General features: G+C 38.2%; 1 long non-coding RNA gene across 1 annotated transcript; it reads right to left on the reverse strand.

Moving 5' to 3' along the window:
• Positions 1-1,538: 1,538 nt before the first annotated feature.
• On the reverse strand, positions 1,539-6,512 carry LOC145549726 (uncharacterized). The gene is made up of 4 exons (XR_014085567.1): positions 6,168-6,512; positions 5,970-6,053; positions 5,544-5,639; positions 1,539-1,659 (listed from the first exon to the last, which is right to left on the reverse strand). It is a non-coding gene; the product is annotated as an uncharacterized LOC145549726 (long non-coding RNA).
• Between the last annotated feature and the right edge of the window lie 6,949 nt (positions 6,513-13,461).

The following is a 13,461-nucleotide window of genomic DNA, read 5'->3' on the forward strand; positions in this document are numbered from 1 at the left end:
GGTGAAAAGTCCAGTTTTATAAATCCATCAGTTACCATTTATTTTACTTTTTAAGTTCTGCTGGTTTCCAGTCTGATGTCTGAAGTGTGTCTCTGTGAAATGATGATTAAATGTTTGCTGTAGTGAACAGCAGCAGCAGCTGAGCTCCGAGGTTTTAACCCACAATAACCTCATAAATACACCTGGTCAGAACGTTGATGGGACATTTTATTCACTGATCAACTCAGTTAATTTTAAACCTGCAGCTGCAGAGCAACACATTTACAGGATCACATTTGACCTGAAACTCAGTAAAACCAGGTCTGACAGCCAAACCATCTGTTCTCTGATTGGACGGTTGAATCTGTGATTGACATGACATTGACCAATCAGCTGAGACTGCTCAATGTTTTCAACCTGCAGGTTTTAAACCGATGAGTAAGTTAGTTATCTGGAGTTAAGAGTTTTACTTACGGGGTTTTGCTTGTAAACATTAGTTAGTTTGAATTTAAATGTGGAACTGGGCTAACTTTATTGATTTTTATATTTTTTTATCTCTTATTTAAACTTTAATTATTAACTTAAGAAGCACACAGATGGAAACTCTCAGACATTTTCATTTAAAAGATAGAAACATTTATTCACAACCACACATTCTGATTTATGAGAATAATATATTTTACATGCATGTATTTCCATTTACACAAGTACAAAACAGAAATACTGACATTTGATTACAAAAGTCTTTTCACAAGGCCAAAATATGTATCAGTATATTTCTGCCCATATTAATGATTTATCTTTAATTTATTAAATTATATTTTATTTTTTAACTTCAGATCTCAAACAAAATGCTCACCTGTTATGAATGTAACACATTTATTAAAACATTCACATTGTGTCTGATTTGTTTCTTCAATGTGATTTTTGATTTTTGCTTTTTAAGCAAAATGTAAATTTTACTTTACATATTTAATTTAATTAAACAAACATCAAAATTTGTTCAATACTATCTAAATAATAAATGTAGAAATATTGTTTTAATTCCTTTATAACTATAGTACTATATTGTTTTATGATACAATAATCTTAACATGTGATATTATTATATAAAATTAATACACAACAGTGTTTTTTTTCTGAGTTGATGTTGAGAAAAGTTTGGTGGAAACAAAATCATCAGATGTTTTCATAGTTCACTGCACCGTCATCTTCTTGATGCTCTTTGTGACAAAGAAAACATAGAAATACATATAATTAACTTTACAAACAAATCAAAAAAATTAAACAGCAGTGGCCGTTCACTGAAGTCATTAAATGACTATTCAACATTTTTATCTAAAGACTTTAGTAAAGTTAAGGTAGAACATCAGAGGAATGTGAAAATGCTGATGGTGACATTAAAATATTGAAACATTTATGATAAAACATCACCAGCGGGTTTTAGGAGTTAAACACAACAAATCACTTTTTTCTTCACTTTGATAAATAATCTGTTTCAGAGTTTTATGCCACTTATTTCTATTTATCAAAAATAATGTGAGTATTTTAATCCAATATATTATCAAACTGTTGCTTTTCTCCCAACTTTACCTTTAGTTCTGGTCCAAATGTTGACGCTCACAACAGTTATTGAAAGAGCTGCTAAACCCACAGAGACGATGATGAAACGCCACAGACCTGGAATAGAAATAAAAAATAATTCCACATTTTTATGTGTATTAATAAAGAAATCCTAACATCATAACAGGATCCTGACATTTCCCTTCATTTTCTGTTTCCCAGATTGATTAGTGACTCTGATGATCTTCCTGTTTTAACCCATGGAGCCCGGTCGGGCTCAGCCCAAAAGGAGCCCAGAGTCGCTCCAGCACCTGCTGGAGGGACGACGTTTCTCGACTGGGAACGTCTTGTGGTTCCCCTGGAGGATCTGGTCCAAGTGGCTGAGGAGAGGAAAGGCTGGCCTCCTTAACTAGGCTGATACTTTGGGACCCGACTCGGGATCAGCAGGAGAGGATGGACATTTATGTTGGTTGTTTACCATTTATTTCTCACTATTGTTTTATATATTTAACTTATATTTTCAATCAGACTTTTCTGTATGGAAACATAATCGAGCTCCTGATCATGCAGTGATTATTATGAAGAACAAATTTCACTCGAATCCCAAATAAGACAGAAATAGTTTGGTGCAGTGATCCAAACCCAGCAGATAGAAACACTTCATGAAACTCTGCTGTCATTAGTCATCATAGCTACGGTATGTAACTAATATATAAAAAATGTTTTTTGTTTATTTATTAAAACTGTGACGATGTCATGACAGTATTTTATGAGACAGATTATCTGTAAAAATTGTTGATCTCCTCTATGGAGAGAAAATCCATAATGAAGCGTGAAATGAGTCTGAAAAATCCTTGTGCAGTCGTCACCTGATCTGTATGGAGCTAAAACTGTCTCATAATTCACGAATGCACAGAATTTTAGCTCCATAGAAGGAAACCATCAAATGTAAAAAAAAAATTAAAAAGTCAAAGAAGCTAAAAAAAAAAAGCTACAATTAACCATTACAGAATAAATAAAATGAGAACACAAAATGGTGCAAAAATAATTGCGCTAATAATTTTTTTTCTTCGCTCGTCCTAAAGCCATAAGTATTGATGGCTACTGATGGTTTTCAGGTCTCTGTTGGCTGTTGAAATTCGTTTTGGTTTATTAAATAGCATAAATATTGAAGTTTATTCATGATGTCATTTTGTGTTTATCTAAAAAAAAAAAAAAATCAGTTCGGCTGATTTTCTGTCCCACATTTTTTGCCTGCATAATTTGTGGAGCAGCAAATATCATCTGATCCTTTAGGCTTCAGATCCAGAGCATCCAGAAAGCGGTGCTGCAGCGTAACGTGATGATGAATTATTAGGTTGTTCTGCTGCTCAAAATTGGCATTTTTGGAGAATATTTTACATTTTATTTTTATATTTTTTTAATCTTCCAAATATTTGATCAGTCGTGATTTTTGTCATACCTATGCATAGTTGTATTGTGCATATTTTGCACTTGCAATAAGTAGATGAGCAATTATTAATAGTGCGTATCTGAACTGTGTTTTGATCATGGATGTCAGGCTGTGTGAATATTTGCCCCACATGCCTGAAAGGTGCTTCACAAAGGAACTGAACCCATTTATAGACACAGCACATGTTTATTGTTTTGGACCAAGTTTGATATTGATCTTTAATCATTAATCATATGATGTAATGATGACAGAACCTTCATACTAACATGTTGTTTGAATACCATCAATCTCTGTATTCAGCTGTTCATGAGTTCCGCTGCAGGTATTTATCCATCCTTTACATTTTTTCAGACTCCAGTTTTGAAAATGTAATAAAGTTTATTCCCTCTAGATCAGTGTTTCTCAACCTTTTTCGGCCCAGCGCCCCCCTAGCCTTTATCCAGGTCCCTCACCGCCCCCCACCAAAGAATTTGTAGGCTACTTTGCACTGACTATTATTTTATTATTAATGTTACTATCATTATTGTAGATGTTTTGAATCGGCGCACCGATTATGTTTTCCCGTACACTCCTTCACCTCGCGCACATAACGGGGTAAATGTAGCGAGTTTTGCCCTAAACGTCTCAGTGTCTGGAGGAAGGGGGTTGGGGGGGAGCGTATGTTTCTACGCTTCTTTGTGGGGGGCGCCGATTTATGTTTTCGCATCCACCTGAATAATGTGTAGTTGCGCCCCTGCCCATGGAACCTCAACAATATTATTTTACCTTTTATCTGAAATAGTGTCTGTTTATTCTTGCCATACAGTCCTCTGTATTAATTAATGCTCGAAAGGTCTTGCCATACCAGTTTATTCCTCTGTATTTACTTTAGTTTCTTAGTTTATTCTTGCATTTTGTTCTTCATTCATTTCCATTTAGTTTCCTCTGATTAGTATTATCCTCTCTTGGTTTATTGCTGTGTCCACTTTAGTTTCTTTCCTGTTGCTAAATTTATTTTTATCGTTTATTGATCATCAGTAATCTTCACTCATCACCTGCTGCGGCTCCTAATCGTCATGTGTTTCACATCATGTGTTGATTTTTCACTGTTCAGTGTCGGATTCTCTGTTTTTATGCCATAATTCACATCTAGTTCGTCGCTCCATTTTGCCCGCTTCTCATGTTTCAGTTTTGTGCAATGTGCGCATTCTTTCTTTTTTTTTTTTTTTTTACCCCCTAAGGTGCAGGGCGGACGGGAAACATAGATGGAGAAAAGGCAGTCTGACATAAACCTTTTAAAATAACGGAAACAATTTCGGTATTCTGATTATTGAAATTTAAAAGTGCTGTGTTGTTCCATCAAACCCGCTTCATACCGGACCAGCACCGGTGTTAACCCTATAAAATGAACGAACCATAAAATGAACGCTCTCTATCGAGGTATCACCCATGGAGGGATTTCTTTATTTAAATGGGTTCATTTTTCAGAGGGATACAAAGTGTATTGGGGCATCGTGATTTTAGTAATTACATGTTTATAAGAGCCATTTTCTGTTGTCCTTCCATGGAAGCGGGCAGCTTTCAAACGGAAATAAAACATGTTTTAATATAAATTGCTGCTTTGACATGATCACAGAACTGCCAAAACATATGTAACCTACATAAATACCAGACAAAGTGAATCACAGCAGCGTCATCAGCAGGTGTAACGCTGAACTGATGCGGAGCGGAGCTGCGCCATGAAGCTACAAACACTGAATAGAAGAAGAGCTGCCATCGATACAGCTGCAGCCAAGCATGATTTAATGTTACACAATAGTTTTACCAAGTTGCTCTAGGTCTAAACTGGTATTGTTGTGGATTTAAGGTGTAAAGTTTACCTTCGACCAAACGCCCCCCAAAGGCACCCCAGCGCCCCCCTTTTGTAAAAATGTCCGCCAGCGCCCCCTGCCGTCCTCTGAACGCCCCCTGGGGGGCGGTACCGCCCACGTTGAGAACCGCTACTCTAAATGCTCTGGATAAAGCTGCCTTGTGCTTGTTCCCTACTGACAACCTTCAACATTTTTTCTGATTATTTTCTGTCAAATCTCAATGACTGCAGAGCATTTAATAGCAAACAATCAGCAACTCAGCAGCCAGACTGCAGCGCAGGTAGACCCGACAAACTGGGCTCCAGGTAAGGAGCGTTTATTTTGGGACAAATTGCAACAAACTCACTGAGTTGATTGAAAGATGTCAAACCTCAGGCTGCTCAGAGGTCATTGTTTTCTTTGACCCTTGAATAAAATGACAGAATAAATTCTGTGATTTTTGATTCATTCTTGATTGAACAATGTCTCATCACAAAATAGGATTAATTAATCTCCTTAGCAAAAACTCAATAAATTATTTAAAAATATATAAATTTTATCTCTCAAAAGTTGATGGATTATGACTTTGACATCTTCAGGTGTCATTGTGCTTCAACGTTTCACATGAAACAAACTGATATAAATTGTTGTGATTTAGAAGACAATTTGGCAGCCAAGTAAATCTTTAAATAATATTTTAAGACAATAAAAATCTTTACCATGAACTGATGGTGAAACATTAACTTTAGGTTTGGCTGACAGTGAATTTCTGTCTTCAGGTTTCGTTGTTGATCCAGAGTTTCCTTCTGTCGTCACTGAAGTTAAAAACACAAACAGAAAAACACAGTAAATGTTTTTATCTTCCTATCTGATGCCTTCATTAAGTTTTTATTAAATTAAAATCTGGGGATTTTGTTGGTTGAACTTTTTCTTCTGAAAACAGAAAAAAACTATTTAGATGAAACCAAATCATGAAGATAATCAGAGTTTCATGTGACGTCGCTGATCTTATACAGTTTATCATCTTCTAACTTGTAACTGAACCTCAATAAAAGCCATTTAACTACAAACATGCCAAACTAAATTAGAATAAAACACATTGTGTTCTATAAATGTTACGTTAAAGATATTAGTAAAGTCATTACCTTTATTAGTTGGTGAAACGTTGCTCTGGTTTGGTCTGGTTGTTTTTCTGTTTCCAGGTTTTCTTGTTGGTTGAATTTTTCCTCCTGAGATTCAATAAACAAAACAAATTAGAAAACATTTAATCTCTGAACAAGTTTTAAAGCCAAAGACATTTTCATGTGACGTCGCTGATCTTCTACAGTTTATCATCGTCTCACCTGACGGCTGCAGACTGAAGGTAAACTCTTCACTAGATCCAGTTTGAGTCACTTTACACTGAGGAAACTTTGACCCTGATGATAAAGTGACAGCAGCAGAGCAGACAGACTCTGATGGTGATTCTTTGTTGGTCACATCCTGATAAAACCACTGAACTTTGTACCGACAGGGGTCAAAGGTCACCACAGAGCATCTTAATGTCACCCTCTGATTCTCCTTCTGTTCAGTCACTGATGAAGACAGAAATGTTAACAGAAGTTTAAAAATACCCTTTTTATTATAATCCCTGTCATTAATTACTCAAACAAGTCACTGATGTGAACAGATATAGGAAATAATGAAATAATGACTAATATTAAAACTCACAGTTAACAACAGACAGATAAATATCAGACAGATAAAATGGAGTCCTTGTGTTTTCTGGTTTCCATTGTTGACATTGATAACGTCCAGCATCTTCCTCTCTGACCTCCTTTATAACCAGAGAACAGTTTGATGTCAGACTCAGTCTGTCTGGTTTGAAGCTCTTAATCTGACCGAGTGAAACCAGATCTACTGCTGATTCTCCTAAACCAGCAAAGGACCATGTTGTATCATTACAGTTCCTCTGACCATCGATCAGTTGTGAACATGACAACATGGCTTCATCTCCAGCTCTCTTTATAACAGATGTTCTCTCTGCAGTGACTGTTAGAAGATAAAACAGGAGCATAAATAATAAATCTGACCACAGTGAGTAAAGCAGATCTATGATCTGTAGCTCTATAGAAATGTTGAGTGTCTTCCTACCTGTGAGCTGCAGGATGATCAACAAAAAGCCTTGAATCCATGGGAGTTGATCCATTGTGCGTCTGTTGCTCTGACAGAAGACCAAGATGTATTTTAATGTTGTGAAAAATGAACTTCCTCCAGTTTGGTCTTCTGAATCTGGATAATTAAACAGAAGAATCCAGGAGATCTGATTGGTGATGATGACGAGAAGCAGATTGAAAGTCCAGTTTTATAAATCCATCACAGTTACCGTTTTATTTAACTTTTTAAAACCTGCTGGTTTCCAGTCTGGTCTCTGAAGTGTGTCTCTGTGAAATGATGAGGAAGTGTTTGCTGTAGTGAACAGCAGCAGCAGCTGCTGAGCTCTGAGGTTTTAACCAGAGAAAGATGATGAATGTGTGAAGTTAAAGTGAGATATGTGTGAATGCTCAGGTCATTTCTCACCTCCCTGATGAGGTCAGATGTGCAGCTGACCTCAGACCTTTATTGGTTCATGGTTCCACTGAACGGTTTATTTCTGAGAAGAAAACAGGAAGTTTTCTGTGAGAATGTGGCTAAAGAGTGTTAGAGATTTTTTGGTATTATCATTTTGTTTCAGGTTAAAGTGTTCTCCTCTTTAAACTGTATGTGTGAACTGACCTGGAAGTCACAGCTGCCTGTTATCTTCATGTGAAACAGTTTGACCGAGATTTGAACCGGGCTCAGATCAGGGGCCAGATGTTAAATTGTTTTACGACCTTTGCTTTGTTTAGGTAAAATGTTTTACGACCTTTGCTGTTTTTCCTCTGCTGTCTATCTTGCCTATCCTCCCTCTTTGAAGTTTGAGAATAAAAGACAAGCTGTATCCAAAGATTGGCAGAACGCTCTGTGAACAGCTCTGAGAAGCAGTTGACAGAGTCTTCTCCTTTTGCTTGCAGAAGTTTAGTCATAAATTCATATACGTTGTCTGTGGTTCTTTTATGTAGGTTCTAGGAAAATACCTATCATTTTGGTGCCGAAACCCGGGATCTCTCATACCGACCGCTGTCAGGCAGAGGAAGACGCGCTGAATCCGTGCACGGCCAGAGTCAACTGGACCTGGAAAGAAAGACCCAGGAAGCAAAATTCTTCGCTGGGCCGGCGACACATGTCCGACTTTGTCTGCCAACGGCGGAATGACGAGATCCAACCGGACAGTGCGAAAACTACAGAAACGTGAGTGAATTTTAAAATGTTTCAAACGAATGATACTAAAGTAAAGTCGACATAAATAAAGGGTTGGAGTCCCAGTTGCAACTAAAATGCTAAGAATTGAGGTTTGGAATCCCAGTTGCAACTAAATGCTACTAAATTGAGGGTTTGAGTCCCAGTTGACATTGACACTTGATTCAACTAAATGCTACTAAATTGAGGGTTTGAGTCCCAGTTGACATTGACACTTGATTCAACTAAATGCTACTAAATTGAGGGTTTGAGTCCCAGTTGACATTGGCACTTGATTCAACTAAATGCTTTTGGGTTGAAGTCCCTGTTGACGGCGTTTCAACTAAACAAAGGAAAGGCTCTCAGAGCCTCCTGTTTTTGGGAGACCCCTTAAGGGTAAGTCCTCAGGCGGATAGGAAGCTTGTCATTGCTGTGTGGTTTTGATTTTTTGATGGGTAAATAAAATGACTGGTGCTGAGTTTTCTGACAAGGCAAAAACAGATAATGTTGCGCTAAATCGTAGTCATTACTGTGCTGGTATTGCTGGTTTGCTGCTGCTGCTTTGATGTGTGTGTGTGTGTGTGTGTGTGCATGAAAGGGTAGTGTGAGAGTGATTGGAGGTTTAAATACCGCTCTGTATTTTACCTCATATAAAACAGTGGGATTAAACAGCAAACCTCTTGTGGATGCAACAGGCAAGATTCTCCCACTCGAAAGAGTCGAAGCGGGGAATACCACAACAAGGTGTTTTAATTGCTGGCCCACTGAAAAGATCTCCAGTTCATAGGACTCCCTAGGAGTCAACGAACCTGGACCAAATTTAAATAAATTCAAATAAATAATATTTTCAAGCTGAAATTGCAAGTGTTTTTAATATGGGAATTAAACATTCTTGTAATTCCTCACTTATTGAGGGCCCCGATGGGGATGAAAAATACATGCTGTCCAGGTTTCCTGGTAGCATTGTACACATGAAAAAATGGAGAAAGAAATATAAAATAGACGGAAAGCTAAAAAATCGATAAATGGCAAACAATTGTGAGAATTTTGGAGAGTAGTGTAGCAAGAAAAACGGGGATAAAAAAAAAAAATCTAAAAAGGAGGATGAGTTGAGATGTGCTAAAATATGGTTAAAAGCAGCCACAGACCGGAAAGAACAAATTAAAAAGATTAAAGACAAAAAGCTTGTAGAATCAAATAACTTATTTGTAAGACCAGAAGACAATGAAATGGTGCTAACCAGACGGAATGCTCCAGCGGGGCAGGGAGAGCAGGTACGGCCGACTGCTCCTCCCCCAACCGCTGAAGCAAGCTCGTCTGCCTCTGTCCCAGTAGCAACAGCCCCGGCAGACAGTTTTCCGGACGCGCCCGCTACTGGCAGTAAGGAGCCCCAAAGTAGTCTGTATCCCTCACTGGAAGGTTTAGATCCACCCCCGTATGCGGGAGACAGAAGTCAAACAGAACATATGCCAATTGAACAGCCACATTACAATTTAAGGTTAAATCCTAAAAAGAAGATCCAATATAGTCCTGATTTCCACGGGGGACATGTTGAAGAGTACCCCATGATACAGGTACCAAACCCTAATGCTGGTGAGGATGATTCACCACATACATATGTTTTTAGACCCTGGACTTTAGAGGAAGTCCGGAAAGCTGTGAAAGGATCAGATGTTTTTCACCTGGAGAAATTTGGAGGTTTATATACCTCTGCCTTTTCCAACGACCGGACAAAAGGCCGTGGAAGAGACAGAGGCAGAGGAAGTCACAATAAGCGACGACCCCAAAATAACACCCCACAAAATCCACGGTATTCAAAAGGCTGCTGGATTTGTGGCAATATTGGTCACTGGGCAAGAAACTGCCCTTCAAAGAATGTTGTACGGGGCGACAAGAGGGGTGGTGGAGTGAGGAGACCACAAATAGGACAAATCCTCAGCATAATCAGACTCTACCACAGCCCAAAAACACAACCCCCCAGACCAAATTGATGAAATACTAGAGACATGTGCATGCAGTTTAAGACGTTAAGTAAAACCATAAAAGAAATTGAATTCCTGTAAGAAATCAATGTATGCAAAATAATTTTTAATGTTACTAAAAAATGTGGTTTAAACCTCACAAGTGAGAAATAATTTGTTTTAAGAAATACTGATGTTTGTTTTGTTTTTCTTTTTGAGCATTCCTACACCTTTAAAGAAAAACCAGTAAAGAGAGGTCTCACTGAAATAAACATGGGAACAATTTCTTTGTATGCTAAAAGTGGAACCATGACTTTCCTGAAGGAGGAGAAGCTGAAAAATAAAACTAAATAATAAAATTGTCCTCAGAGAACAATGTTTAATGTATTGTGTCGGAATAATATTATAACACCAACTTGGTGAAATGATTCTTAGCTGTCTATCTGGAGGGGTCAGCGGTCAGAGTAAGGTACCGACCTGGACATTGTCCAGCCTCGTAACTCTTAGGCCTTGAGAGGAGGGCTGCCCGCTGACTTCACAGTCTGCAGCACTGAGATCAACAAATTTAGAGAAATCCATTGTTCTCTGGTGAGACGTGTCTTAGATGAAGTTAACTTAAACGTACATTCTACATTTTACAAGTTAATGGTGAACATGATGAAAGAGACTACAGCTTTTAACATGTTTCATGTTTATATGGAAAATGTTTGTGTATAAAAAAAAAAGGAACACAGAAAAGCAAGCAAACACTAATTGACTCTTATTTGCTTCTTTCCTTTTCCTCTGTCTGAGCCTCGCTGCGCTGCGTCTGACCTCTGACCTCAGCTCAGATCTGTCCTGCCAATCAGATGACGTCCCTCCTTTATCACCAGCCAGTTGATAAAGAAGCGAAAAAGGACAGGACGATTTCTACCAACTGGACACTGAAGGCAATAAAGTGTCCACTGGTCCTAATTCCTTGACATCTGGGAACTGCCATGCAGCAAAACTACGTACTGTATGGAGTCCTGCTAGACGTTTGGAAAAAGAAAGCAAACTGAACTGTTTGCCGCTTGTTTCATTGGTGGACAAAGGGACGGTCTGGACAACTTATAAATAATCCAACACCAGAGCCAGTTGGACTGACAGGGAGCTGGAGGAGGGGCAGAGGGAGGACCAGCTGCAGTGACGCTAGCAGCAGGAGGGGGAAGCGAGAAGCAAGACAGAAAGAAGAAATGCAGATAAGTTATACACACACACACTGCTGTGACACACACTGCTACTGTAATGAGGACTTGCTTGCTTACTTACTAGCAGGAAGGAATTATCTAGCTAGAAAAGGACATATTGAAGGTTTTTAGGTACAATGTTAAACAAAGTCGTCCATTTTGTACCCATTAACTCAGTCCTTAACAGAAGGACCAGTGATCCTCTTAGGGCCCACGAGCCATAGATTGGGAAACTGTGAAGGAAAAAACTGTACTGGTTAAAAGTTAAGAAAGGAAAAAAGAAAACTGAGTGTGATACGGCTAAATTACACCAACTAAAAAGGATTAGATTCAAAGCTAATAATGATTTGCAAATGTTTTATTTTCTTTGAAATAAATATACAAGTTTGGAACTAAATTAAACATATCTAAGTGTTGAAATTAATTGATATTGCAGTGTTGAAATACTATGAAGTATTTCTTTGCATTTAACTGAAACACTTAACTTAGAGTTTAATTCTATAAAGAATCTACAGATTGATTGGGATTGTGTTTGTGTATTTTATATTGAGATGAATGACAATTATTTTGAGACGAGAGATATTTTTCTGCTAAATTGAGTAACGGATAAAATTATTGACCATTTAATTTAAAATATAAAAAACTTACATTGTAAACTTGTCTGAAATGCGAGGTTAAGGGAAAGTCTGAGACTTTAAGCAACCTTATAAACGGCTACTAAAAACTGATGATTGTGATTAAAAGCAACATTTTCTAGACTTCAGTCTAGAACATTTTAATCCAGATTTGATTGATAGTCAATAAATTCAAATAGACAAATCTTGAATTAGAGGATATGAGATTTGTTTTAGATTAAAGGTGAACATTTTTATTTTGGGGAAATAAAATAAAGGTGTTGAAAGCTGCTGAATTACAAGAAAATAACTGAAAGGTAAACCTGTAATTAAAAATACTTCTTTGCTAAAGGATCTTCTACAAGCAATAAACCTGAGAGTTCACCTGATTTAACCATTATTCCTCCCAAAGACCAATTTGAAGCTGAAATGATTGTAACACATTGGCAATGCCATGTGTAAAAAGGGGGGAAAGGGTAAAGGGTGAGGTAATGGTGAGGTAATACATAAGTTTTTTTTGTTATGAACTTTTGAATTAACAAATACTGTTAGATGATGATTTATGCTTTTTCTAAAAGAGTTGAAGTAGTTCCAGCAAAGCCTGCTTTTGAAATAATTTATGGGAGAGCTTACATATTGCCTCTGTTTGCTCCAGACTTACAGAAAGCTGATGAAGAACGAACATTGGTAGATTATATGATCAGGATCCTGAAACAGAAAGAGGTGTTAAATGCAAATTTACTGCCGTCTGACTGTTCTCCTCTACAGGAAATAAATAAAACCACCCCCATCCAGCCAGGAAACTGGGTCTACATAAAGGTCATAAAAGAACCCTTCCAGGTGCTGATGACCACACCAACAGTCGTAAAGACCCAGCTGGATACATCTAAGTCACTGCAAGCTGCAGAGAGTGTTTGACCCCTAAGTAGGCGGAGGGAGGAAGGCCGGACTTCAAAGGGGGGCTATTTTTTAGGGTAGCTCGTCTCAAACCCGGTGAAGAAACGCTTAAGATTCCCCCGTCTTTAGTTTGGGGGTTCTGACATCTCTGTGCGCCGAGCAGCAATGGGGACTCCATATGCCAGATGGATCTTCTACTGCGCTGTGACTGCAGCATCAACCTGTGGTGGAAACTAATGAATAGAACCGCGTACGAGGGACATGCTGTGAACTGCTATGTGTGTGCGCAGCTGCCAATCGCCACACACAACTCAGGTCTGCGTGTAGGACACATCACTGATGACAAACAGATGTGTCTCTATGGCCTGAGCACACAACCACGACTCAGCGTCCCCATGCCAAAGGGATGCAAACGGTGGAAAAATGACTATTCTGTTCTACTTCAGATAGGAGATGCCGTGAAGGAACTTTTTGGATCTATGAACTGTTCCTTTAATGCTGACGTATTTCCATTTCCACTAACCGCATGGAAAATACCAGAGACCATTTCTTTAGCAGGAGCTAAACCCGGGTCTCTGAGGAGCTGCGTGTTCAACAACGGACACGTTTCTCTTGGGATGTTACCTTGGAACTTGTGTAACAGAGTTTACACCTACTGCG

This window comes from Poecilia reticulata, chromosome 21 (assembly GCF_904066995.2).
Source record: "Poecilia reticulata chromosome 21, P_reticulata-male-v2, whole genome shotgun sequence".
NCBI lineage: Eukaryota > Metazoa > Chordata > Actinopteri > Cyprinodontiformes > Poeciliidae > Poecilia > Poecilia reticulata.